Here is a 25431-nt window from a genome sequence, read left to right on the forward strand (position 1 = left end):
AACTCTGCTCAATGTTTTCTTGGGCAAGATTTACTTACACTGAAGGAATGACAGAGTTTCTGCTCCAGGCAGGAGAAAAGCATGTATAACGTACTTAGGAAAGAAAGCATAGGTGTAAACAAAAAAAAGGGGGGGGAGGGTTTGTTTGTTTGGCTGCTTATTTTTTTGGCTACAGAGTAGGACATGAAACCAAAGGTAACAGAAAAAGCCTAGATTTTAGAGGGCTTTGAATGTCAAGATAAAACAGCTTGGACTTAATCTATTAAGCAATGGGAGCCACTGAAGATTTTTGAGGAGAGAAAACACAATGAGTAGGGAATAGCATGAACTATGGGGTCCATCATCCCTGGGTTATAATTCTAACTTTGGCTCTCATTAGCTGATATAGGCACATTTTCACCCTTTTGGAGCCTCTCAAGCCATACAGTGGAAGTGACAATACCATTTCCTCAGTTACTGCAACATTAGAACAAATATATGTAACCCCAGGACTGGGTGCCCAAAAAAGTAGCTATTAAACTGGGTTACCTTTTACTACTGCTATGCTCTGAGTAGGAAGGTCAAAGGGTAAGAGACGTGTAGAGGGAGACTAGAGAGGTCTGGACTGGATAGAGTTCAGGTAGGGGCAGTGACAAAGAGATAATGAGATAGAAAGCAAGGGACACTACAAAGGTAAAATGCCAGGAAATGGAGACTAAGAGAGATTAACTTCCTCAAAGCCATTTGACAATGACTGGACATGACCAAGGGAGGAGGAGCAGCCACAGAGACTCCAAGAAGCAATCTGAGATAAGTATCACACAAGTCAGAGACTCAAACTGATATGGAAATCTATAATAAATAATAAACACAAATAAATGCCTAACATTGAGCTTGGATTTCTAGAATGACTACAGAAATAACAAAAATCATATTGCTTGCTTCAGTGATTTCATCTTGATTCTTAATAATAAGAACTTCCCTGAGAACAATTTTCAAATCCACAGGGCCAGGGATTTGGGCCACAACATTACTCAGCATTGTACACAGGCAGTATCCTCTTTCCACACACCTTCACCATGGCTCACCTCGTCACATTACCTCCTCTATAGAAGTCCTCAACATTTCCTCAGGCACTTCCTACCAGCTTCATTGTTGTCAGTCACTTTATGATCTTCTCAGCACAGATAACTGCTGATGCTCTCCTCAGGCTGCAAATGCATTCCCAAAACTCACCTACTTGGATAACAGGTAGAGAAATACCTGGCACTTCAGAACAGCAGAGCAGCACCTAATATCTCATTGCACCTGACGTTTTCATTATGCATTGTGTTAGAAGTTTCTTTAGGAAGCAGCCTGAATAATTTTTCACCACACTGCTCTGTGGGGATTCATATTACTTTCTTGTACATATGAGCCACAGCACTGTGTCCAGCACAAGCTTCTGTCCTCGTCTGGGTCACTGTAGGTTTCAGTCATGTCAGCTCCATAGAGTTCACAAAGGAATCAACCTACAGACATTTCCTAGCCACATTTGTGCCTGCCAGGACACACAAGGGAAACTTTACAGCTTATATAAATGGACTTTAATATTGCAGTATACCTTTTAGGATGTATATTTAATTTGTTAGAACATGTAGAAAAGCTGACAAGCCATTTTGCACTTTTCGGGAAGCTTCTCCATTGCACAGGCTGCCCTAGAGCAACATAGGACTGCACTGCCTCACTACTCACCACCCTCTTGCTCTCCCTACAGGATCCCTCCTACCTGAGCTCTCTCCTAAGTACACAGAAGTCCTATTTAGAAGATTATGTGGGATTTTTGTTCCTGTATCACTTTCTTCTTCCTCCATCAATTTTTTTTTAACATCTCTGAGAAACACTGATTATGATTTCATTTCATTTTATCATTAACTTCAGGACAAATGTCATGCTGACTTATTCCTGTTAAATGATATGGTAGTTCCTTGTGATCTGACTGGCTCCAGAATAATAAAATTCAAAATATGGTGTTTTGTAGGTAAAAATATTTTATGCTTTACAAAGAGAAGTAGAACTTGAGGAGATACTTGACACTTAGAGATCAAAAGTTTTTAGAAGTCAACTCATCATAAATAGGAGTGTTCCTTTTGGATTCTTCACAATATTTTTAATTTCAGGGGCACTTGGCACAGGGTACTAAATAGGCTCTTTGAAGAAGAGCTGATTCTCTGATGGTGCACAAATATTTCTCTTTAACCAAGTTACTCTTGGTTCAGAATAGAGACTGATATTTATGGTTTAAGTTTGTACTTTTAAAAAAATCTGTGTATTATCATAACAATATTAATGATAAACAGCCACTATTTATTTAGTGCTACTATTTCTATTTTACTCCTTTGTCACCACTTTGTAAGATAAAGTATTCTTTTACAAGTGAAGAAACTGAGCCTTAGAGAGAGATGCTAATTTATCCAGGACCAGCTAGCAAGTAAATGGGAAAATGAGAACTCAAATTTAGGTCTCTTTTACCAGAGTTAGTGTTAGAAGTCACCATAATTCACTGGAATGATGGTACCCCCAAGTGACATTCCAGGAGTGCTTACTGGAGAAATCCAGCTTGATATTCATGATAAAGAAAAAAAAGCCTCAGTATTCACTAAGTATATTACTTATTGATTCCATACACACTTATGAGCATGTAATGACCTTAACCAGTTCAAGAAAAAGTACAACTCTGTGATATTTACTGACTTCTTACTCTATAAAAGGCACACAGCTAATTAATCACTAAATAGGGGAAGTTGTTGAGAAGAGTAAGTTGTGGTCCATTTCTTGGTGTACCTACCACCTAGCTGGATAGACAAGCCCTAAATACATGTTATGGGTATATTTAGAAAATATCAAAAAAGGCATTGCAAAGCTGGATGAGATTCATTACCAAATTCACAATACAAAGAAAAGTGCTAAGGTGAGACAGGTGAGGGATAATTCTCTCAAACCAGTAGTTGTCAGAGAAATGAGACTCGAAGGGGAACTAATGGATAAGCTAAGACTTAGTGAGGTTGGAGAGTGCTGAAAAGTGGCAGGAGCATCCAGAAGAAGTGAGAAGGAATCCCTGGAATAGTGAAGAGGTCTCCTTGCCTCAACAGTCTTATGTCATTCACTACAAGACTAAGGGGGTACTCCTTGCCCCCTCAGTCTTGATTAGAATATAGTATGACCAGTGTGAGGTGTTATCTCATTGCGGTTTTGATGTGTATTTCCCTGATGGCAAGTGATGCGGAGCATTTTCTCATGTGTTTGTTGGCCATGTGTATGTCTTCTTTGGTGACATTTCTGTTTATGTTTTTGCCCATTTCATGATTGGATTGTTTGTTTCTTGGGTGTTGAGTTTGATAAATTCTTTATAGATCTTGGATACTAGCCCTTTATCTGATATGTCATTTGCAAATATCTTCTCCCATTCTGTGGGTTCTCTTTTAGTTTTGTTGACTGTTTCTTTTGCTGTGCAGGAGCATTTTATCTTGATGAAGCCCCAATAATTCATTTTTGCTTTTGTTTCCCTTGCCTTCATAGATGTATCTTGCAAGAAGTTGCTGTGGCCAAGTTCAAAAAGGGTGTTGCCTGTGTTCTTCTCTAGGATTTTGATGTGGATTCTTGTCTCACATTTAGATCTTTCAACCATTTTAAGTGAGAATGGTGAAAATTAACAAGACAGGAAACAACAAACATTGGAGAGGATGTGGAGAAAGGGGAACCCTCTTGCACTGTTGGGGGGAATGCAAACTGGTACAGCCACTCTGGAAAACAGTGTGCAGATTCCTCAAGAAGCTAAAATAGAGCTACCCTACACAACCCAGAAATTCCACTCTTGGGTATTTACCCCAAAGATACTAATGTAGTGAAATGCTGGGACACCTGGACCCTAATGTTCATAGAAGCAATGTCCACAATAGCCAAACTGTGAAAGGAGCCATGATGTTCTCAACAGATGAATGGATAAAGATGATGTGGGATATATATATATACACACACACACAATGGAATATTACTCAGCCATCAGAAAAGAGGAATACCTACCATTTGCTTTGATGCGGATGGAATTGGAGAGTGTTGGGCCGGCGGGATCAAGGGGGATCAGGAGGCACCAACAAAATGGCAGCAGACCCCCCCCCCCACCTTGTGGCCCCCACCTCAGAACTTTCCCATCACCTGCTGACTGCCGGAGGACATGTCATCAGGAAACCTGAACCGTACTTTACCCAGACCCCATATAAGGGCATGAGCAGTTATTGCCCCAGGCTGATTCCACCAGTAATATGCCTAATACCTATCACCCCAAACAGACACCCAACCCCTTACCCCTCCCCTCTTAAAAAGCCCACTTGCTCTCCCCTGCACTCGACTTCCCTGCCTGAGACTTCCCCGACTCTCTCCCTCCCCTGCAGGCTGTGGAACCTCGTCCAAGAGCGCCTCCCATTAAACGCCTGTTTTGACCAACTTTTGCCTGGCCTCTCTATCCCATTTCACTACTGATCAGATTAAACCTGACAGAGAGTATTATGCTGAGTGAAAGAAGTCCATCGGAGAAGGACAATTATCATATGGTTTCACTCATATGGGGAATATAAGAAATAGTGAAAGGGATTATAAGGGAAAGAAGGAGAACTGAGTGGGAAAAATTAGAGAGGGTGACAAACCATGAAAGATTCCTAACTCTGGGAAACAAACAAAGGATTGTGGAAGGGGGGCAGAATGTGGTCACTAGGTGACGGGCACTGAGGAGGGCACTCCAATGGATGAGCACTGGGTGTTATACTATATGTGGCAAATTGAATTTAAATTAAAAAATGTAAAGAAAAAAGAAAGAAAAAACTGGCTAAGTATTTGGATTAAAAAGATAGAACCTTATTTCACAACAGACACTGAAATAACTTTAATGCAGAATACTTTACTCTAAATGTAAAAATCATTTAAAAAAATACAGTATGACTCCAGATAAAGCACAGTGATACATTGTTTAGGCTGAATTGTGTCCCCTTAAAATTCATGTGCTGAAACTAATCCCCAATATGACTGTATTTGGAAATAGGACCTTTAAAGAGGTGAGTCAGGGACGCCTGGGTGGCTCAGTGGTTGAGCATCTGCCTTGGGCTCAGGGTGTTGTGATCTCTGTCTGGGGATCAAGTCCCACATTGGGATCCCTGTGAGGAGCTTGCTTCTCCCTCTGTTTATGTCTCTGCCTCTCTCTCTGTGTCTCTCATAATAAATAAATAAAATCTTAAAAAAAAAAAGAGGTGAATCATAAAAAGAGGTAAACTGTAAGGGTAGGCCCTTAATCCAATAGGACTGGTTGGTTGGTTGTTGGTTTGTTTGTTTTGTTTGTTTGTTTGTTTGTTTTACGTGGTATCCTTATGAGAAGAGATGCTCAAGTGTATAGGAAAGACCCATGTGAGGTCACAGTAAGAAGGCAACCATCTACAAGATAAGGAGAGAGGCTTCACAAGAAAGCAAACCTTCTAATACCTTAATCTTGGACTTCCAGCCTCCAGAACTGTGAGAGAATAAATTACTGTTGTTTAAACCACCAGGTCTGTGTTTTTTTGTTATGGCAGCCCTAGTAGACTAATGCACACACCTTCAGCTATTTCACATATAATTTCCCTGCCCTGGCTGGACCTGCCACCCCTTTCCTATGCTACCCTTGATCCTAACTGTCTTAGAGAGTTTGAACCTGGAGTAGCAGATTTCTAAAGAGGGCAGCTGTTTCATTTGGTTATCACGAAGACCCCTGTTGGAATACTTGGACCTCTGAAATCAGCTGAAGTTGATCTAAGGCAGCGCACTTCCAATCTCCTATAGTGAAGGACCAATTACCCCCCATTCCTTTGCTAACAAATCCATGATCCTACTATACATGTCAGATAGAGACAAGCAGCTGCAAGAAACTCATCACATAAATTTAACAACACCCTGTTCAATAACATCCCCTGATCAGGTACATTGATGTCGCCAAGTAGTAATGTGTTGGTAAATGTTCAGCACCCAGTTCTTAGGGGTGGGAGGAGTCCTGATTTGTAGCATTTGCCCATTTTTGTGATAAAAATACCTTCCACATGGCTGATTTCAAGTTACCAACGGGAAGTCACTGAACCACAAAGGAGGGAAGAACTGCCCACATCAGCTTTTCCAGCCAGTACCACCCACCTCCAGCATAGCACTGAGCAATGTCTGATTAAAGTTTCAAAATACTGTCATTTCTGTACATTTGCAAAAGGCAAATGACATTTTGTGTAACACTAATCTAAATTTCTTAAGTGTAAGTGTCCCCAAAGAAGTCCCCAGAAGTTTGTTAGCTCACTATTTTATCAGGATAAATTCTGGATCCACAAAAGTCCTAAGATTTCTAGAAAAGGCCTATTTACCCACAATTAGCTATGAAAAAAAATGGCAGGAGTTCATCTCTTATCTTCTTTTCCTCTTTTCTTCTTCCTTCTATCTAGAAATATTATCTCAAAGAACTTCTCCCCATATTGTTGATTTTTTTTCATTCTCTCTTTTTTTAAAGATTTTATTCATCTATTCATGAGAGACAGACAGAGAGAGAGAGAGAGAGAGAGAGAGAGAGAGAGAGAGAGGGAGAGGCAGATATGTGGGCAGAAAGAGAAGCAGGCTCCCCGCAGGTAGTCTGATGTGGGACCCAGGACCGGAAGATCACAACCTGAGCCAAAGGTAGACGCTCAATCACTGGGCCACCCAGGTGTCCCTTTTTCCGTTCTCTGGATCTCCCTTGCCTGAAGAATGTTCTTTCCTGTGCTTTGCGTCTCTTCAACGTCATAGTCAACTCACATTTCCAATGGTCCATTCTCTTTCTCCCATAACTTGGCTTTATTGTGGAGATAGGATCCTAGCCTTTGTTACAAGGAGCAATGACAGGATAAACCCACTCAAACAACTCAAGGGTAAAACCCAAAGCAGCCAGCAGATTTAAAGGGCCTACAGGATTAAAGGCAGATAACACAAAGTTACATTAACCCTCTTTATCCTCACTTTCCCAGAACCAATTCAGCTTTGTTCTTTTTTTTTTTTTTTTACAAACACAGAGCTAGCTGTAAGTAAAATATTCAAAGCCTGTGGCATATAGGAAAGGGATAAAGAGTGATTGGAGTGGGAGTGACCAGCCCTGAAGTCCAGACGAGGTAATTAAGGCTGACCTTGGGAGGTGGCCATGATAATAGAAACAAAAACACAGATACAAGCCATAAAGCCATATTTTGGAATAAAATCAACAACATTGGACCACTGATTAGAGATGGAACAGCAAGGGCAAGGGAGGAAGATGGCGCAGGATTTTAAATATGGTCTGCAGCCAGATGAGTCATCTTGGAGCTCAGCTCCAATTGAGTTACTCAAATGAGGAAAAAGCCTTTGATGGCTCTAAGCCCACTGCACAGAGAATAAAGTCTTAATTCCTATATAAGGACTGCCACAATTTTTCACCAAGTTATCAGCAAGTTTGGACTCATTCATTCAACATGTATTGAACAGCTAGTATGTATTATGCTGGATTAGGGAATTAAAATGGGGGAAAAGGCACAATTCTTGACCTTAGGGAGTTCAGAGCATAAAGAAGGTAAACTTCAAATAAATTAATACATATACATATGCTCAAACTCAGTTCACAATATCCTCTTCATCTGAAATCTCTTTTTTTAAAAAAGATTTTTATTTATTTAAGAGAGAGAGAGAAAAAGAGCATGAGCGGAGGAAGGGCAAAGGGACAAGCAGACACTGAGTGGGCAGACCGACATAGGGCTCAGTCCTAGGACTTTGAGATCATGACCTGAGCTGAAGTCAGGCATTTAACTTGACTGAGCCACCCACGCACCCCTGAAATCCCTTTTGTTTATTGAGTTTCTACTACATACGAGAGACTGCTTTTGGCCCTAGAGAGCCAGTCAAGCTATTTCTATCCATTTTCCAACCAGATATATAGATATATTGGTTTGGGATTGTCTGCATAGAGACCTGAGGCCACAGGGAACCTCAAAGGGAAAAGACTGAAGAACAAGAAGAGAACCAACATCAGATTCTCAGAGTAATGCTTATATTTCAAGGACTGGGAAAGGGAAGAGCCAGAGTAGCCAGAGGAGTAACCAGAGAGGGAAGGAAAAAAAAAAAAAAAACCAAGTGAGTCACAGAAACTGGGATTGGAGAGTTTTAAGAATAAAGGAGAATCTGAACTGTATTCAATGCAGCAAAGGCTAAGAGAGAGAAGACTGAGAAAGGCACCAGGTGGCTACCCATTTCATGTGATAGATGACAAAGATAAATGAACTGGCTGAAGGAAAGAAGTTTGTAGAGAAGGGCAGATTAAAGATGCACAACAGAGAAAGGGGGTGCTTTACAAAGACTCTGGAGCAGGGATTGAGGGGGTGTAGAATTCATAGGCACAAGTGGAAGGGATGGCTTTGGAGAGAAGAGAGACACTTCTTTCCCAGAAAATCTGCAGAGACACAGAGTAAAGGGAGGTTACAGAGGCCCTGGGGTGGGTGGGGGCTGAGGTCTGATAATACTATGTTCAAATCCCAGTCCTGCCACTTACTTTCTGTATATATCTGGCAAGTTACTCCAGCTCTTTGATCCTTAGTTTCTTCATATTTAAGATGGATAGAGTAATGGCTTTCTCATACAGTTGTTGTGAGCATACACTGAGAAAATAAATATGTCACCAGTGTCCCTCTTGCCTTACTAGTATAAGGTAATGTAGGGTCACATAAATAAATCCTGGGATGCCTGGGTGGCTCAGCAGTTGAGCATCTGCCTTTGGCTCAGGGTGTGATCCTGGAGTCCTGGGATCAAGTCCCACATCAGGCTTACTGCATGGAGCCTGCTTCTCCCTCTGCTTATGTTTCTGCCTCTCTCTCTATGTGTCTTTCATGAATGAATAAATAAAATATTTTTTAAAATTTTAAAAAATAAAAAATAAAAATAAGAAAATAAATAAATCCTACTGGCCCTTGCTCCTATCTGCTCACATAGGACTGTGGCCCTCTGTAAAGTACTCTTGGAAAAGGTGCTCAAAAGCAAGCCCACCTCAATGAACTCCAGTGAATCAGCCAAGCCTCTGCTGTCCTCAAACTACTGCAGCTGAGGTTTTGGAACAACTACAATGCCAAATCCAAATACACTCACTGCCTCATACAACAGAGTTTTGCTGAAGCAGCCTTTTTAGTCTTTGCTTACAGTCTTTCTCCGCCCCACCCTTTACCAGTCTCAGCCAGGTCCTGGATCAAAACCTGAGTGACAAGTGCAATGCAAACCTAGCATTATCCTTCCTCTCCCACAACCAGCTTTGAGTCAGGCTCAGGAGGCTCTTTATCCTTTATATGAACACATGGGTGTTGACCCACCACATTAATTTGTTACATACCTCCTGATATGTAGCAGTTTCAATCTAAGTTAGGATACAACCTGGCATACACAGGGTCTCACTAAAAGTTAGGTCATTCCTCCTTTAAACTAGCACCATGGTTTTATTTATTCTTCTGGGGATGTTCCTTCTCACATTCTCCTCAGTCACATTTTGGTTTGACACAGGTGCACTGTATGTGGTAAGTTGCTATATGTTTAGTAATCAGCTCTCTGAGGAAAAAAAAAAAAAGCATGATTGTGTAGTGTTTGCCAGTTTCCATGGTGTAAACACTTCCACTGTGGCCAATTTCAATCTACCAACATGACATCAACCACCTCGCAAAATTCCTGAAAATCTAACAATCAGTTCTCCCAAGCTGGTATGAGTTATCTCCAGCACACCACTTGACAGGTTATTTGGAAGTCTTGGCTAGCAGCATACTGAATCAGCTCTGAAGTTTATGTCCATTTAATTAAGTTTCATGTGTGCCCAGTTCCTGCTCTGTAAAGACCACATCCACCCCAACTGTATTGCAATTCATGAGGATATACTGCAAAGGCATCAAGTCTCATTTAGAGATCTTCACTATTTTCATGTGGTTTGGGAAAGGATTGTACTTAAATGGCATTTTGGCATTTTGAGGGAAACAGACACACCCTGACGGGTGAAATCTCAGGGATGATCAGTGAACAAAAACACTGTCACCAAGTAAGTAAACAGTGACAAGTTTATAAGATGCTGTTGGCAGTAGCTGGATTTCTCAGTGCTGAACACTTGAGTTGGGCATGGTGGGAGCGGCTGGTTAGCCATTTGTCAGGCAAAGTCAAAACAGCCCTCCAGCTACAGCACAGACGGCAGACTGCAGCTCGTCAGCATTTTATTTATGACTCCTAATTAGCAAGCAAAAAAGGAGGGAAGAAGTTCCCAGCTTGGGATATACATACTTATACACATATATTTTGCTCAGAAATTATCTTTGTCAAAATAATTTAAATCCCCACAACCCTGAGAGGGAAATATTGTAATTTACATTTTACAGACAAGAAACTCCATTCTAAAAGGTAAGTGTAATTATCCTAATTTTACCAGTGAAGATTCAGAGAAGTCAAGTGGTTTTTCCATGATAACACAGCTAGAATATGATGCAGATAGGACTAACAATCTTCAGACACTAATGCCAAGGCTCTTTCAATGAAATCATGGTTGGCTCTTATCTGGCATGTTAGTAATAGTCTTCTGACTGGGGTTAAAAGAGAGCTGACTACCAAACTCATTACATTTGTTAGTAAACTTCTTGTTCTTATAGTTAGAATTAATTCTTTGGAGGGAGGGGAGTTATTGAATGAGTAAGGAACATAGGATGACTAAGTGGATGAGGTCAAACTCCCTGCCTGCTTTTGAAGAACATGGGGTCTTGCTTCGTGACTGTGAGTCTAGTCAGACTTAGGGCAAGGGAGAAAGAGCAGATGCCCATAGCCCATGAGTCTGAACTGACTCTGCTCTGTGGAGAAGTAGTCCTTGAGTGTTTGTGAGGTAAAGGAAGCATCAAGCATGAATAGGCCTATTGACCATAATAAACAAAGCAGATTGCTTTACATCAACCATCTTACAGACAGCATTAGAAAAGGTTGCAACCTATTCTGAGCACTGGTGTGACAAAACAAACAACCCCCCTCCCCAATTGATATTTACATTATATAGGGAAAAGGCTTTAATTGACTTAAGTCATCTTTATTACAGGCTTATTTTGTTTTTAATTCCTGTGAAACCCAAAGAATAAAGTGTGTCTTACTCTCAAAGGGTCAGTGCCTCACTAAAGAATGAACTGGAAGACAGAAACTCCCAAGTTCTCTGAGGAGGTGTGGTCAGCATTATGGAGGTCACTGGTATTTCTGGCTCTCCACCCTTCCTGGGACACGAAAGGGTGGCATTTCTCCATTCCCTTGAGGTTAAGCATAGCCACGTAACTTACTTTGGTCAATGAAATGTGATTGGATATAACGTGTGTCACTTCTGAGTGGAGGAGTTAGTTAAGAGTTAGTGCACCATTCTCCATGCTTATTTCCCCCGCTGCTGCTATGGTGGCAGCACACGCTGTGATGACAGGCCACCTGCCAACTGGGTCTCAGAGTCACTCTTTCAGGAAGAATCTCCACTGAGTTTTGGAAGCTGTTGTTATGCTAGCATAACTTTACCTATCCTAACATGAGAGAAGAATAGTTTGGATGAGGAGGTTAACTAGGAGAAAAAGTGAAAAGTAAGAAAGCAAAGACTAAAGAGTCCTGCACATTTTGAATCCCATTGGAAACCCAGGACTCTGCTGGAAAACTTAGTGTCTAGGCTGCCATTCTTCCTCAAGTGGGCAAACAAAGGTAGAAGTTGAAAAGATGAATGAATCTGTACCCTCAGGTTTCTAAATGGATGACTGGAAAGGATCTAGACTCCTTAAGACCTAGTGAGAAATCTCCTGAGCTGAAAATGGAATTGAGATTGAGTCAAATCAACTTAACAAGTATCTACCGAGAGCCTACTCCTTGTAAACACTGTGTTCAACACTGCAGGAGATGCTTCAGAGTACAGAAGCCCCTTCCTTCTTTCAAGGAATTTATTACAATCTAATTAGTGAGCTCAAACTTAACATCCGTTAACGTCAAATAATAAAAGTTTTCTTTAATTTATTTTTTAAAGATTTTATTTACTTATTTGAGAGAGACACAGAGAGAGCATGAGCAGGGGGGAAGGGCAGAAGGAGAGGGAGAAGCAGGCCCCTCACTGAGCAGGGAGCAGAATGTGGGGCTCAATCCCAGGAACTTGGGATTATGACCTGAGCTGAAAGTCGCTTAATCAACTGAGCCACCCAGGTGCCTCTAATCAATGTTTTAAATAAAAGCTTCACAGCATAGATGTGTTCCCACAAAATAGTGAAATTAGTGACCAAATTCACCATACATAGAAATCGCTATTGATGACCTAAAGAGACTCAATCACTATTGGAAACTTTACCATATTTTGTATACTGCTTCATCCTCACACCCACAGTTAATATACCCTTGTCAGTGCCTTGTGGTTGAGACTGGCCACAAGTAGAAGAGATGGAGAGGATGTTCAGGCTCTCAAAGCAACGGAAGAAGAAAGAGTTCCTCAAGTACTTGGCAGCTAAACTAGAAATATTCAAAAGCAAAAAAGCAGCCTTGCAGGGTCTGCCTTGTTTGCCACAGGGCCTCAAGTGTAATAGTGAAAGGACTAAAGGGAGACCAAGGCCAAGAAATGCAACTATCTGGCTCTCCTGTTCACGTGCCCTACCCGGCCCCCTCCAGATGGCTTGGTTGTAACAAGCAGGAATGCTGCCAACTCGTTGGGCAACAGGTAAAGAGCTCACTGCTGCATATGTCATGGCACCTAGAGGCAGTGCTTGAGAATCTGTCTTTGAATTAAAATATAAGTTGAGATCTTATTAAAGAAAATTTGATACCAAGGAGACTAGTATCTAATCCAACTGCTTCCCTCCCTGAGCCTGGCCCCAACAAACCTGTGCTGTACAAAATTACATGACATTTTGGTTCAAATGAAGGTCTGTTCCTCTTTCTCCAAGTCTCTGGAATCATTGAAGGTTGTGTGTAAATTATCACCCCTAAGTGGGTTCTTCAAGCTGCATGACTGAATTCCTGCAAAGAAGTAAAAGAGGTGAAGAGTTCATTTCTTACTAGATAGAGTTTGAGCAACCCACCAGGTAGTAGCATCCTGGCACTGGGACATCCAGCATCACAAAGTCTGAGAAAACACTGTTGCTCCTTCCTTTGTATAAAGAAAGGTGCAAAATGGTAAAGCCAGTGCATCCACATCCACAGACCTCCTGAAGGGAATAGCTGTGCCCACTTTCCAGGCTGGGGAGCACCTGGGCAGGTCTTTAATAAAGGTAACTCAAGAACTGCCAATCATAAGCTGGAAGGCGGTCTGGCCTCCAAAGCTCTGTCTAGCAAGGGACTATGTAATTATGTGATTAACCGAGCCAATGTGTCTCTCCGTACTCTCTTCTCTTTCTGGGAATTGAATGGGTAATATAGGGAAGATAGTCACTGAATTGTTAGTGGTAGCAGAAACTGATAAGATGTGTACAGAGAGCACATGCCATGTTGGAAAGCTATGGGACAGAAGGTATGAGAGTGCCAAAGTCAAGACTAAGCTGAAGAAATGAGCTCAAGAAAAGGGACACAGAGCTGAAAACTAGGGCAAATTGGTGGCAACAGTTGTGGTGGACACAGAGTCCAAGTCAACTATGTTGGATAGGGAGGGGCAAGAACTCCCAAGGCTGAGCTCTGCTGGACCTCCCGGTTCTAGCTTCCTCATGGCCTCCTGAAGGCTAGTTTCCCATGAGACTCCCGTCTCCTGCATCCTGCCAATAAACCCTATCAGCAAAGTTGGTGTTTCCCAGCTCTTGTTGTTAAACCGCCTAAAACACACGCAGAGGGCCAGATTCTACAGACATCTAGACACTGGCCAGTCTAGACCAGCCCTAATTCTCCACCCATGTCACCAGATGTTTTTCATCCTAGGCATTTGATGCATAGCATGACAAGTTATATTGTTACTGATCTGTACAGGTTTTGATGCTGTCTCAACAGCTATTTGTTCTGTGGAATATTTTTAGCATGAGATGGGGGAGGTGCCGCATTGGTGAAGATGCAAACTGTCCTAGGTGGGGATGGTGTTACATTCTCCATGCTGCTCTAAGTGCCTTGCACACATACATGCTCAAAAAAAAAAAAAAAAAAAAAAAAAAAAAGATGGTTGATGATGCCATGTCAACTCCACCTCTCTGTGTCTATAAAAGACAAGTACAGGTAATTGAAAATGAGGTCTCAGGAGATCTCTGGCAGTCTCTTCCTCCCTCAGGGGGTGAATCACAGAACATATAAGAGTAAGCGTGTGATCCCCCAAGAAAGATGTCACCTAGGGCAGAAGATTTCAGGAAAAGAAAGAAAGAGACAGAATGACATCCATTTAAAATAATCCATGCAGCTGTTTCCTGAACTCTCCGGAAGAACTGAGATGCAAAATGCCATATCTCCTCTCCATCCCTCCTCCCTTGCACACAGGCTTTCAGGTGACGCAATGATGAGACCTCTGCGGTGAGCCGTGAGCGGTCTGGGGGGATGCAGCCGGCAACAGAGCATGGGTTGCTGCCACCTCTTGGATATTTGTAGCCAAAGCAAGTCTCTGCCCCAGAAAGGATGTATTTCGGTGATATTATGAAATGTTAACGGGCAATCTGTTCTGAAATAATTGCTCAGTGTGTTGGCCTCCTTTTCCATTTTAGAATTTCAAAGGCATTGCAGGCAGAAAACAGTGCCAGCCTGTTAGTGGTACCTACACTGATTAAATCTAGCCCATCACAACCACAGCTACACAAAAGCTTTTTTTCTCAATTAATAAAGGGCAATTAATGGCATCATTGAAAAACTCCTGACACTTCAATTTAGAGCTATTTAGAGCTTCAATTTAGAGATATGTACAAGTTTTAGGATACGTATTTTTTAGCTGACATGATGAACAGCACCTGATTTCTGGGATACTCCCAAGTTTCTGTAGGGAAAAGAGAATGTTTACCAGAAACATACACGATAATGACAGCTTCTTTCCCCTTCTTACACACACACACACACACACACACACACACACACACACATGCAACCCAGTTCAGTTCCAGTTATTCAGTGGTCACACCATCTCCCTTGCCTGTGGGAAACCTAATACATCCACACTGAAAATATCTAGGGTACTCTGAAGTAGGATACAAATCCTAAGGCTTTTATGGCATGATGGTCCTTTTGAAATATTTATATTGATCAGCCCAGTTCCTGGGAGGAAATAGGTTGTTTCTCTTATTCTCCCAGGTATAGGTCACTTGAGCAGTTGGGTTGTCATTTTTTTAATCTCCCTATTTCCCTAAGGATAGTGAGAGGATGATTTAAATGGCAACATTAACTGCTTTAGGGTAGATTTTCAAAGCTACACCAGGGGAGTTAAAAGCGCAAATCCTGTTATTGTTACAGGATTAATGCACAGAAGTCCCAGAATACCACTTTGGAAATGTAGCCAAGGAATATTATTTTAATGTACTGTATGTTATTTTTAGACGCAGCTATAGCCCAATTATCAGCAGGCATATCAAAAACGAGACAAGACAGATAGCTGTTTTTAATCCAAAATTCTAATGAGGTTTTTGGTGTTTGTATTTTCTTACCACTTAGAAGTCTGGATATTTGGAGGAAAAAAGTAAAAGAAACTACAGCAGCTACCTCCTACCTACTTTGTTGCTATAGAGGCTGCTACTTAGGGTACAGATTCTATAGAATATTTTAGTATTGTTTTTTTTTTTTTTTCCCTAGGAGAGGCAGGTGGTAGGAAAAGGAGGTATTGAATCATTGGGACCTCTTGACCACACTATAAAAAGCTGCAAATCAACCACGGCATACTAATGATTTCAAAGCAGCAAGTCCAGGGTTCCTGCCATCAGTCATTTCTATTTCTGTTTTTACACATCTTAGACTGTTGTTCAAAAATAACTATCTGCAAAAGGTCTTCCAGTTGGAGTAATTTTGCTTCCAAGTTGCCCTGTGGGCATCAACCAACATTTATTGATTCTCTAGATGCCTGCTGTTGAGTTTTATTAAACTGAGCTTGTCTTTCCTTTTGGCCTCTGAGTAATTGCATAGATCAGAGATGACTACATCACTGTCTCTAGGCTACATCTAGTCTGTTAGATTATGGCCCCTAGAAGAACTCCTGCTTTTCTGTTAGTCAAGAAATACCCTACACTAACTTTCAAACCCCAGAGTATCTTCCATTATCTCAAAAGGTATTGTATCTTCCTAAAAAGTTCAAGCATGCTTGCACAGATCTGTTTCTATGTGGGGCAAGGTGATGGGGCATATCCCCACTTCAATAAACTCTGGCAGTTCACTATGTCAGTAAGGAGTTTCACTTGGAACTCTCCTTGTCTTTGGCTGCCAAGGACTTGCAGACCCTAGACCCATCTCAGCAAACAAATCAGAACCCTTTTTGCAACATCAGTGAACACTAGTGCTGACCTTGTTTATTGGAGCAGTTATCGGGAGGATTAAATGAGTAACATTCTAAGAAGCACTTAGTAAAGTGCTTGGCATGTTATAGACTCTCTGAGTTATATAACTTAGCTAAGTGGTTGGTCATAGGTAGACTCTGAGTTAAGGAAGCAACAGCACCAACAATTTTTTAAATTTACCTATTATATCTATAAGCAATTTACAAAATTATTCTTGTATATTATCTCACTAGCAATACACTGACAAATCTCTTTAATGTCTCTGGTGGGTACACATGTGTTTAATGTAGAGCTAACTCAAGTTACATGTCAGCTTTACCCATGTAGTTTGTACATAGAAGTTGAACTATAAATAGGATTGGAATGAAATTTTCCATTTCAGTTTCTGGGGCATTGTTCAGATCATAATCACCATTCATCTGTGTTTCTTAATCTCTGAAATGGAAGTGATTGGATCCTATACACTCAAAAACCAGAAGAGTACTCCTAGTTATAAATTTGGAAATTTAAAAAACAGATCAATAATTCATATGAATATCCACTATTGGTATAACACAATAAATTAGACACTATGAGATATATACTTTATGAATAGTCCTTCTTCTCAAAGAACATTAATTTAAGAACTACTAGGATCCTTGTATATACCTACATTTTACCAAGAACAAAAATTCACCAGCACCTAGCATAGAAGCACATCTAATATCTTTTAATTCCACATACTCAAGGAACATATACATAAATGAATAAACACTATGAATCACTAAAGATGAATTTCAACATCAGTCGGTGCGAGTAGAAGACTCCAAGAACTCGTTGCCCTATTTGCAAAATGAAAGGACTAGCGCTGCATTGGGGAATTTTAAAAGGTTAAAGTGATACAATACGTGTGGAGGACTACAGTAGGACTATGGTAGGAAGCCTTCTAAGTGGTTCCCAATGACCCTCACCTCCTGGTTTTCATGTCTTTTAAAAAAAAATTTTTTTTTAAGATTTTATTTGCTTATTCATAGAGACACAGAGAGAGACACACAGAGACACAAGCAGAGGGAGAAGCAGGCTCCATGCAGGGAGCCCGACGTGGGACTCAATCTAGTCTCCAGGATCACACCCTGGGCTGCAGGCACACTAAACCGCTGCGCCAGGGCTGCCCTGGTTTTCATGCCTTATATAATTCCCTGCCCTTAAGTGTGAACCGGTGATATGCTTCTAACTAATAGAATATGGAAAGGTGATGAGATGTCACTTCTGTGATAAGATTACAAAACACTGTGACTTGCATCTTGCTAGTCCTCTCTCTTGCTGGCACTCTCCCTTGCCCTCTCACCTGTGACAGGCTCACATGACAAGGGACTGAGGTAGACTTCTAACCAACAGCTTGCGAGGAACTGCGGCTTTAGTCCAACAGCCTACAGGAAAGGAATCCTGCCAATAACCCAAGTGAAAGCAATTTCTCCCTTAGTCAAGGCTTGAGATGACCACAGGCCTGGGTAACATCCTGACTGTAGCCTTGTGAGAGACCTTGCAGCTGAGGACCCAGTCAGGCCCATACCAGGACTCTTGACCCACAGAAACTAGCAGATAATGTGTTGCTTTAAAGTACACCATTTTGGGTAATTTGTTATGCTGAAGCAACAGGTAACTAACACAAGGGCCTATTGCACTATGGCCACATTAAAGTATGCAAATATATAGTATATAAAGTATACCATATGTAGAAGCCATTTTATTTTATAATGGGACTGAAATAATAGTGGGTTTATGTACAAGACTAGATTTTAAGCTAGCAAAGAGAATCATAAATGTGACCTTACTAAAGAGAAGAGCTAACTAGTTAGTCAATGGAATGGAAAAACTGGGATCCATTCTGCTTACAATCTCAGTGAATACCAGATGATAGTCCTGTGTGGCAATCAACACCAAACAGCAGTGATGAAAGAACGTCTTCAATTACACAACTGGTAGGCAAAGATGCAGTTAAATTCATCACTGCTGAGCAGGGGTTAAAATGGCAGTGGCCTCCTGGAAACACTTCTGTAAAACACTGGGAAACACGGTTGCTTCACATGAACCCTGGCCTTGCAGAAATTAAATGATTCCTTCAGCAGTCCTATTTTGAACTGTTCTCATTGCCTGCTGTAGACAGTTGGCTCTCAATCCATTTTATAGAAGCACTTTCTGTTCCTTGGATAAAAGGAAGTACATAAATTTCAAGTGCCATATTACCATACATGCATGGTTCTGTTTGGGCACAAGCATGTTGTTCTTGTCATAAATTCTGACTCAGAATGGGAGCCTGGGATTTACCATCTCACTCTTTATAGTTACAAGATCGACTAAACTGATTACAAGAAGAAATATGTAAGCTTTGAAACTGTTCACACCAGTGATGTGGTTCAGTAGCTTGTAAAAGTGGCAAATAACATCAAGCCAAAAGAAGGGAATTTCAGGAAAGACAAGGCTCTTAAAAACACAGAACCTAGGAGCAGTTGGTTCTCTTTGGAGCCTGGGATACTCTCTTCACTGCCTATTATTGGACTATTGTCCTTGGAAACATGGGTTTACTGCCCTGTAGTCCTCTCTCTATCATATCAGAGTTCTAGAACCCCTCTCTGAGGGATGGCAGTTCCAGTAAGTGAGAGACAGTTATTCTGGGGAATGGAATTTTCTCAAATTCTCTAAATCATCAGCTACTGTGTGTGTGTTGGTTTGGTTTGATTGTTTTAGCCAGTCAAGAGCAATCTTGAGCCACATTATAGTCCTCTTTTTGCCTTTCTCCAGGAGACTTCAGGCAGGTAGTACAGCCACTAACATGGAAAGCTATGTAGGTAGAGTATGAGCCCTAGCTATACTATTTACTAGCTGCGAGGCCTTGAACAAATTCTCTAAATCCCATAAGCCTCACTTTCTTCATATGAAAAATAGTTCAATATTACTGCCCTCATAAAGTTGAAGTGAAGATTAAATGTGACTTAGCACTGTGCCTGACACATAGTAAATACAATGTAAATATTAATGTTTATAGTATTACTGTTTTTTAATTTTGTTAACCCTCTTTTCATGTGTCAAACTGTTAGCTCTTTGAGGACAAAAAATGTTGGGATTGAGACATGGATTCTTACATAGCTGGATATTTTTTAGTAATTTTTCAGTGAGTGTACCTAGGCTAAAAAATCCCTGCCAAGCAGTCCTGAGAATGTCCTCTTTTCTATTCAATCTACATTCCCTCCCTTGGTGATCTCATCCCCTTGTGACTTTAAATACCATCTGCTTGCTGACAACTTCTAAATTTATATCTCCAGCCTAGATCTCTTCTTGAACTCCGGATTCTGGTATCTAACTGCCTACTTGACATCTTCATTAGGGTATCTAGTGAGTTCCTCAAACTCAACATAAAGTTCCAAAGTAGAATTCTCAATCTAAAAAACAAAACAAAACAAAAACAAAAACAAAAAAAAACAAAAACCCTGCCCACACATAGACTGTATATCAGTTGGTGATAATCCAGGTGCTCAAGCCAAAAACTTTGGAGTCATTCTGTTTTTCTTCCATAACCTATGTCAAATTCAACAGAAAGTCCCATTGGTTCTACCTTCAAAATATGTCCCAAATCTGGCCATTTCCCACCAATGCCATTGTCAACTCCCTGGTCTAAATTATCTCTCCCCTCCAACAGCCTTCTTTTAGAAATAAAACTATTTTAGGGGTGCCTGGGTGACTCAGTCAGTTAAGTATCAGATTCTTGATTACAGATCAGGTCATCATCTCAGAGTTGTGAAATCCAGCCCTGTGGTGGGCTCCATGCTGAGTGTGGAGCCTGCTTAAGATTCTCTCTCCTGCTGCTGCTCACACTTGCTTGTGCACTCTCAAAAGAAGAAGAAAAGAAGAAGACGAAGACAAGAAGAAGAAGAAGAAGAAGAAGAAGAAGAAGAAGGAGGAGGAGGAGGAGGAGGAGGAGGAGGAGGAGGAGGAGGAGGAGGAGGAGGAGGAGGAGGAGGAGGAGGAGGAGGAAGAAGAAGGAGGTGGGAAAGAAACTATTTTGAAATTATTTTTAGGGCTGCCTAGCATCTGACTCTTGGTTTTTGTTCAGGTCATGATCCTGTGGGTGGTGAGATCAAGGCTCATGTTGCATTCTGCACTTGGCAAGGAGTCTGCTTCAAGATTCTACTCTTTTTGGGACACCTAGGAGGCTCAGCGGCTGAGTATCTGCCTTTGGCTCAGGGCATGATCCCCGTCCTGGGATCGAGTCCTACAGCAGGCTCCCTGCAAGGAGCCTACTTCTCCCTCTGTCTATGTCTCTGCCTCTCTCTGTGGGTCTCTCATGTATAAATAAATAAAATCTTAAAAAAAAAGATTCTACTCTTCTGCCTCTCCTCCCATGCACATTCTCTCTCTCTCTCTCTCTGTAAAATAAATAAATCTTTTTTAAAAAAGAGATTTTTAAAATTATATATTCTGAATTTTTATTTTATTATTTTATTTTAAATATTTTATTTATTTATTAATGAGAGACACAGAGAGGCAGAGACACAGGAAGAGGGAGAAGCAGGCTCCATGCAGGGAGCCCAACATGGGACTCGATCCTGGACTCCAGGATCACATCCTAAGCTGAAGGCAGACACTCAACCAGTGAGCCACCCAGGCGTCCCTATTCTGAACTTTTTAAAAAAGATTTTATTTATTTAGAAAGAGAAGGAGCAAGAGCAGGGGGAGGGGAAGAGGGAGAGAGAGAATCCCAAGCAGATTCCTCGCTGAGCAAGGAGCCCAATGCAGGGCTCGATTCCATGACCCTGAGATCATAACCTGAGCCAAAATCAAGAATCAGACACTTAACCAACTGAGCCACCCAGGTGCCCCTACATTCTGACCTTTTTGAGAGTAAGTTCTATGATCCTAAGAATTCTCTAATGTGTATTTTCAAAAAACAAATACCGTCTCCTATATGTATGTAACTCTTTGAATTAGGAAATAATAATACAACACTACAATCCAATCTGATTCAATTTTTCGAATTATCTCAAGAATACTATTTTTCCTCTATAGGCCAGGATCCTCTCAAGAACATGGGTTGCATCTGGCAATTATGACTCTTTAGAGTCATTTGCTCTGGAACAATTCCTCAGTCCCTCCCCATCTTTCATGTACTAGACATTCTATAGGATATATTACACTCTGTAGGATGGTCTCTGCCTTAGTCCATTCAGGCTGCCATAACAAAATACCACAGAAAGGGTAGCTTAAAAACAACAAACACTTATTCCTCACAGTTCTGGAGGCTGAGAAGTCCAAGATCAAAGTGTCAGCATGGTCATATTTTGGTGAGGCCCTCACAAGTAGGCACTTTCTCACTGTGTACTCATATGGTGAAAGGGATCTAGGGAATCTCTCCAGAGCCACTTTTATAAGGCACTGACCTATCCATGAAGGTTCCACTATCATGATTTAAGTACCTTCTGACATCATGTTCAATAAAGAACAAAATGTGTTTATTAACAGGACCCACGTTCTGACATCATGTTCAATAAAGAACAAAATGTATTTATTAACAGATTCAAAAAAATAAAAAATAAAAAGCCAATCCTTCCAAGCATATTTGATCCTCCTTTTCCTTTATTTCCCAATTGTATATTTTCTATGCATTTATTATCTTCCAACATGTAGCATAATTTACCTAAGCATTATGTTTATCATTTATTATCTTTCCCCTCTGTACAACCCCCACTATAATATGAGGTCATTTAGGGGAAAGATTTTATTTTTCACTGATGCACCCAAGAACCTAGAAGAGTATTTGCACATAGAAGGAACTCAATAGATAACTGTTGAAAAAATGAATTAATTAGTGAATTAACATAAGCATTATTATCTCCGTTTTACTTATGAAAAAAGAATTGTTCTAAAGTTGACAGAGGTTAAAATAAATTGCATATTAAGTTATTCCTGAAATTGTATTCCAAAATTGTCTAATATCTGAACAATTTGGCAATTTAATAAATATTGATTTATTTAACTTAGAGTGGGCACTTCCAAGGTGCCTAACTTATAATCAAAAACATTCTGGGGATCCCTGGGTGGCGCAGCGGTTTGGCGCCTGCCTTTGGCCCAGGGCGCGATCCTGGAGACCCGGGATCGAATCCCACATCGGGCTCTCGGTGCATGGAGCCTGCTTCTCCCTCTGCCTGTGTCTCTGCCTCTCTCTCTCTCTCTCTGTGTGACTATCATAAATAAATAAAAATTAAAAAAAAAAACAAAAAAAACCAAAACATTCTAAGAACTATGACAAGATGATTTACTATGTATTAGATACTGGTATTTCCTCAAAAAGAGAAACTTAGTTTTGTTTTGTTTTTTAATTCCAGTGTAGTTAACATGCAGTGTTATATTAGTTTCAGGTATACAATACAGTGATTCAACACTTCCATACATCACCCAATGCTCATCACGACAAGTGCACTCCTTAATCCCCATCACCTATTTCACCCATCTTCCCACCCACTTCCCTTCTGGTAACCACTAGTTTGTTTTCTATAGTTAAGAGTTTGCTTCTTGGTTTCTCTCTCTCTCTCCTTTAATTCCTTTGTTTATTTTTTAAAATTCCACATGAGGGATGCCTGGGTGGCTCCATGGTTGAGCATCTGCCTTCGGTTCAGGTTGTGATCTTGGAGACCCAGGATCAAGTCCCGCATCGGGCTCCCTGCAGGGAGCCTGCTTCTCCCTCTGCCTGTGTCTCTGCCTCTCTCTCTGTCTCTCATGAATAAATAAATAAAATTTAAAAAATAAAATAAAATTCCACATGAGTGAAATCATATGGTATTTGTCTTGCTCTGACTTACTTTGTTTAGCATCATACTCTCTAGCTTCATCCTGTCATTGCACATAGCACAATTTCACTCTTTTTATGGCTGAATAATATTCCGGGGTGTGTGTGTGTGTATGTGTGTGTGTGACATCTTTTTTGTCCATATATCTATCAATGGACACTTGGGCTGCTTCCATAATTTCGCTATTGTATATAATGCTGCTATAAACACAGGGGCGCATGCATCCCTTTGAATTAGTGTTTTTGTATTTTGGGAGTAAATAGTGCATTTACTAGATCATAGTATATTTCTATTTTTAACTTTTTGGGGAGCTTCCATAGTGTTTTCCATAGTGGCTGCACAAGTCTTTGCCAACCAGAGTTGAAATACAGACCTCAGTGGAGAGAGCACAGTCAAGGCTCAATGAATTGCAGAGAAATTGTCATGGTGCCATGGTGACCAAACTTACTGGAAATCTACTCTCTGGAACTTGTTGGAAATACATTTTCTATGGTGTTGGGAAGCTTTTTACAGGGAGATGTCTCACTGAAGGCATTCTACTACAAACCACTCAAGATGAGGTAAAAGGGTAAGCTGTTGGCCATTGGTTGCTCTCAAGAAGCCAGCTGCTTGAGAAGCCATAGGCACTGCAAGAGTCTGTCTAGGGAACAGGTCAGAGTAGGAAGCAAATTTTTTTTCTCTTGCAATGTTTCTCAAGCACTCTCTACTGACAAAGCTTAACATGGTACCATCTAGTAAAGAAAAAATATTTAAAGGGCCTATATTCATTTTCTCAGAACAGTCAACAGAGAGTGAATTTGTAATTGCAAGGCAATAATAAATTGATAACTGACAGAGCCACCAAGACAAGAACACCACTTATTCTTGCTGAGTGTGGTTCCAGGAAAGTTCAGTGTTGTAATAGTTATCTTCAACAAAATCTCATGGTTTGTTGGTATAAATTCTTCCAAGGACACAAAAGAGTGGTGAAAGGATTGTGAAAACTTCCAGATCCAGAGATCTACTATGGACAGTGTCAGCTGACACTTTGTGCCACATTTGGATCAACGCAGAGCAAGAGAAGCTATGCTGAGATATACTACATCCACTCTCATCTTCGGAAGACATCTTGCTGTCCATAAGATTTTATATTCCTGCATAACTAATTTGGGAACATAAGCAAAGCTGACTTTATGTGTATCCTCAACTAAGCTGTGTCTTACCTGAAATGTTGCAGCATTCCATGGAATGTTATGCAACCATTAAACATGTTATTAAAAAGAATTTGTGGTAAAATGGAAAAATGCTGATGTTATAATTCAAGTGAAAAAAGTAGGGTACAATTATATAATATGTGAAACAAGCAAAAATGCATAAGAAAGGAAGAGGAAAAAAATACCACCAAAATCAGTCATTGTCTCTAGGCAGATTCAGAGTAATTTTTTCCTTTTCCTATTATTTTTTTATATTTTACATTGTCGCTATAGGGAACATGTACTAGTTATAACTTTGGGGCAAAACAACTCATCTAACAACAACAACAAATATATACGTGTATGTGTCTGAAGTCTTAAACTGAGCCAAGGTTTGGGATACAGAATTTGACAAATAGAGTATCTGAACCAGTTCTCTATAGTTTACTCAGAATAAGTGGGACCCATATCAGTTTGGCTAACAGGTTATATACATTGTCTACTCCATATGAGCTAAAAAAAAAAAAAAGACAATACATTTACAAAATAAAATGAATTTCATTTCCTGAACCATAAGAGTTACTGAGATCTACACATATATCTGAGTAGGATATGAGGATAAAACCAAATATAAAGAATTAACCAGCCAAAGATTGAAATTCAGCCATGTCTAAGTGAAACCAGCAGAATTTGAAATGTCAGCAACTTTCTTATTTAAGAACTAGACAGACTGATAAGAGCAGGGGAGGAAGGATCCTGAGCTTACCTCCTCCCACAGACACATCAAAACAACAACTACGTATAATGCAACTCTCTGAAAGTGACCCGAAGACTTGGCAGAACAGAGCTCCCGTAGCTAAACAGAAAGAAGAAGCCGCATTGAGAATGGTAGGAGGGGCAGAGACATGGTAGGGAAGTAAATCTCTGCTGTGGCAGCACACAAGTGGGAGTAATACCACAGGCATGGAGGTCCTCGCT

The 25431-nt window shown here is 40.6% G+C and overlaps 1 protein-coding gene across 4 annotated transcripts in view; it reads right to left on the bottom strand.

The window, feature by feature from the left end:
* Nucleotides 1–25431, bottom strand: part of LOC140611680 (importin subunit alpha-8-like) — a 256113-nt gene that overhangs the window by 98301 nt on the left and 132381 nt on the right. The window contains exon 4 of one of the 4 annotated variants that reach the window (XR_012012807.1): nucleotides 12906–13041. The exons of the other annotated variants lie outside the window; for them this stretch is intronic. The gene's annotated coding sequence lies outside the window, so the exon portion shown is untranslated. The remainder of the gene's footprint in view (nucleotides 1–12905; nucleotides 13042–25431) is intronic. 4 annotated transcript variants of the gene reach the window in all.

This window comes from Canis lupus, chromosome 20 (assembly GCF_048164855.1).
Source record: "Canis lupus baileyi chromosome 20, mCanLup2.hap1, whole genome shotgun sequence".
Lineage (NCBI taxonomy): Eukaryota > Metazoa > Chordata > Mammalia > Carnivora > Canidae > Canis > Canis lupus.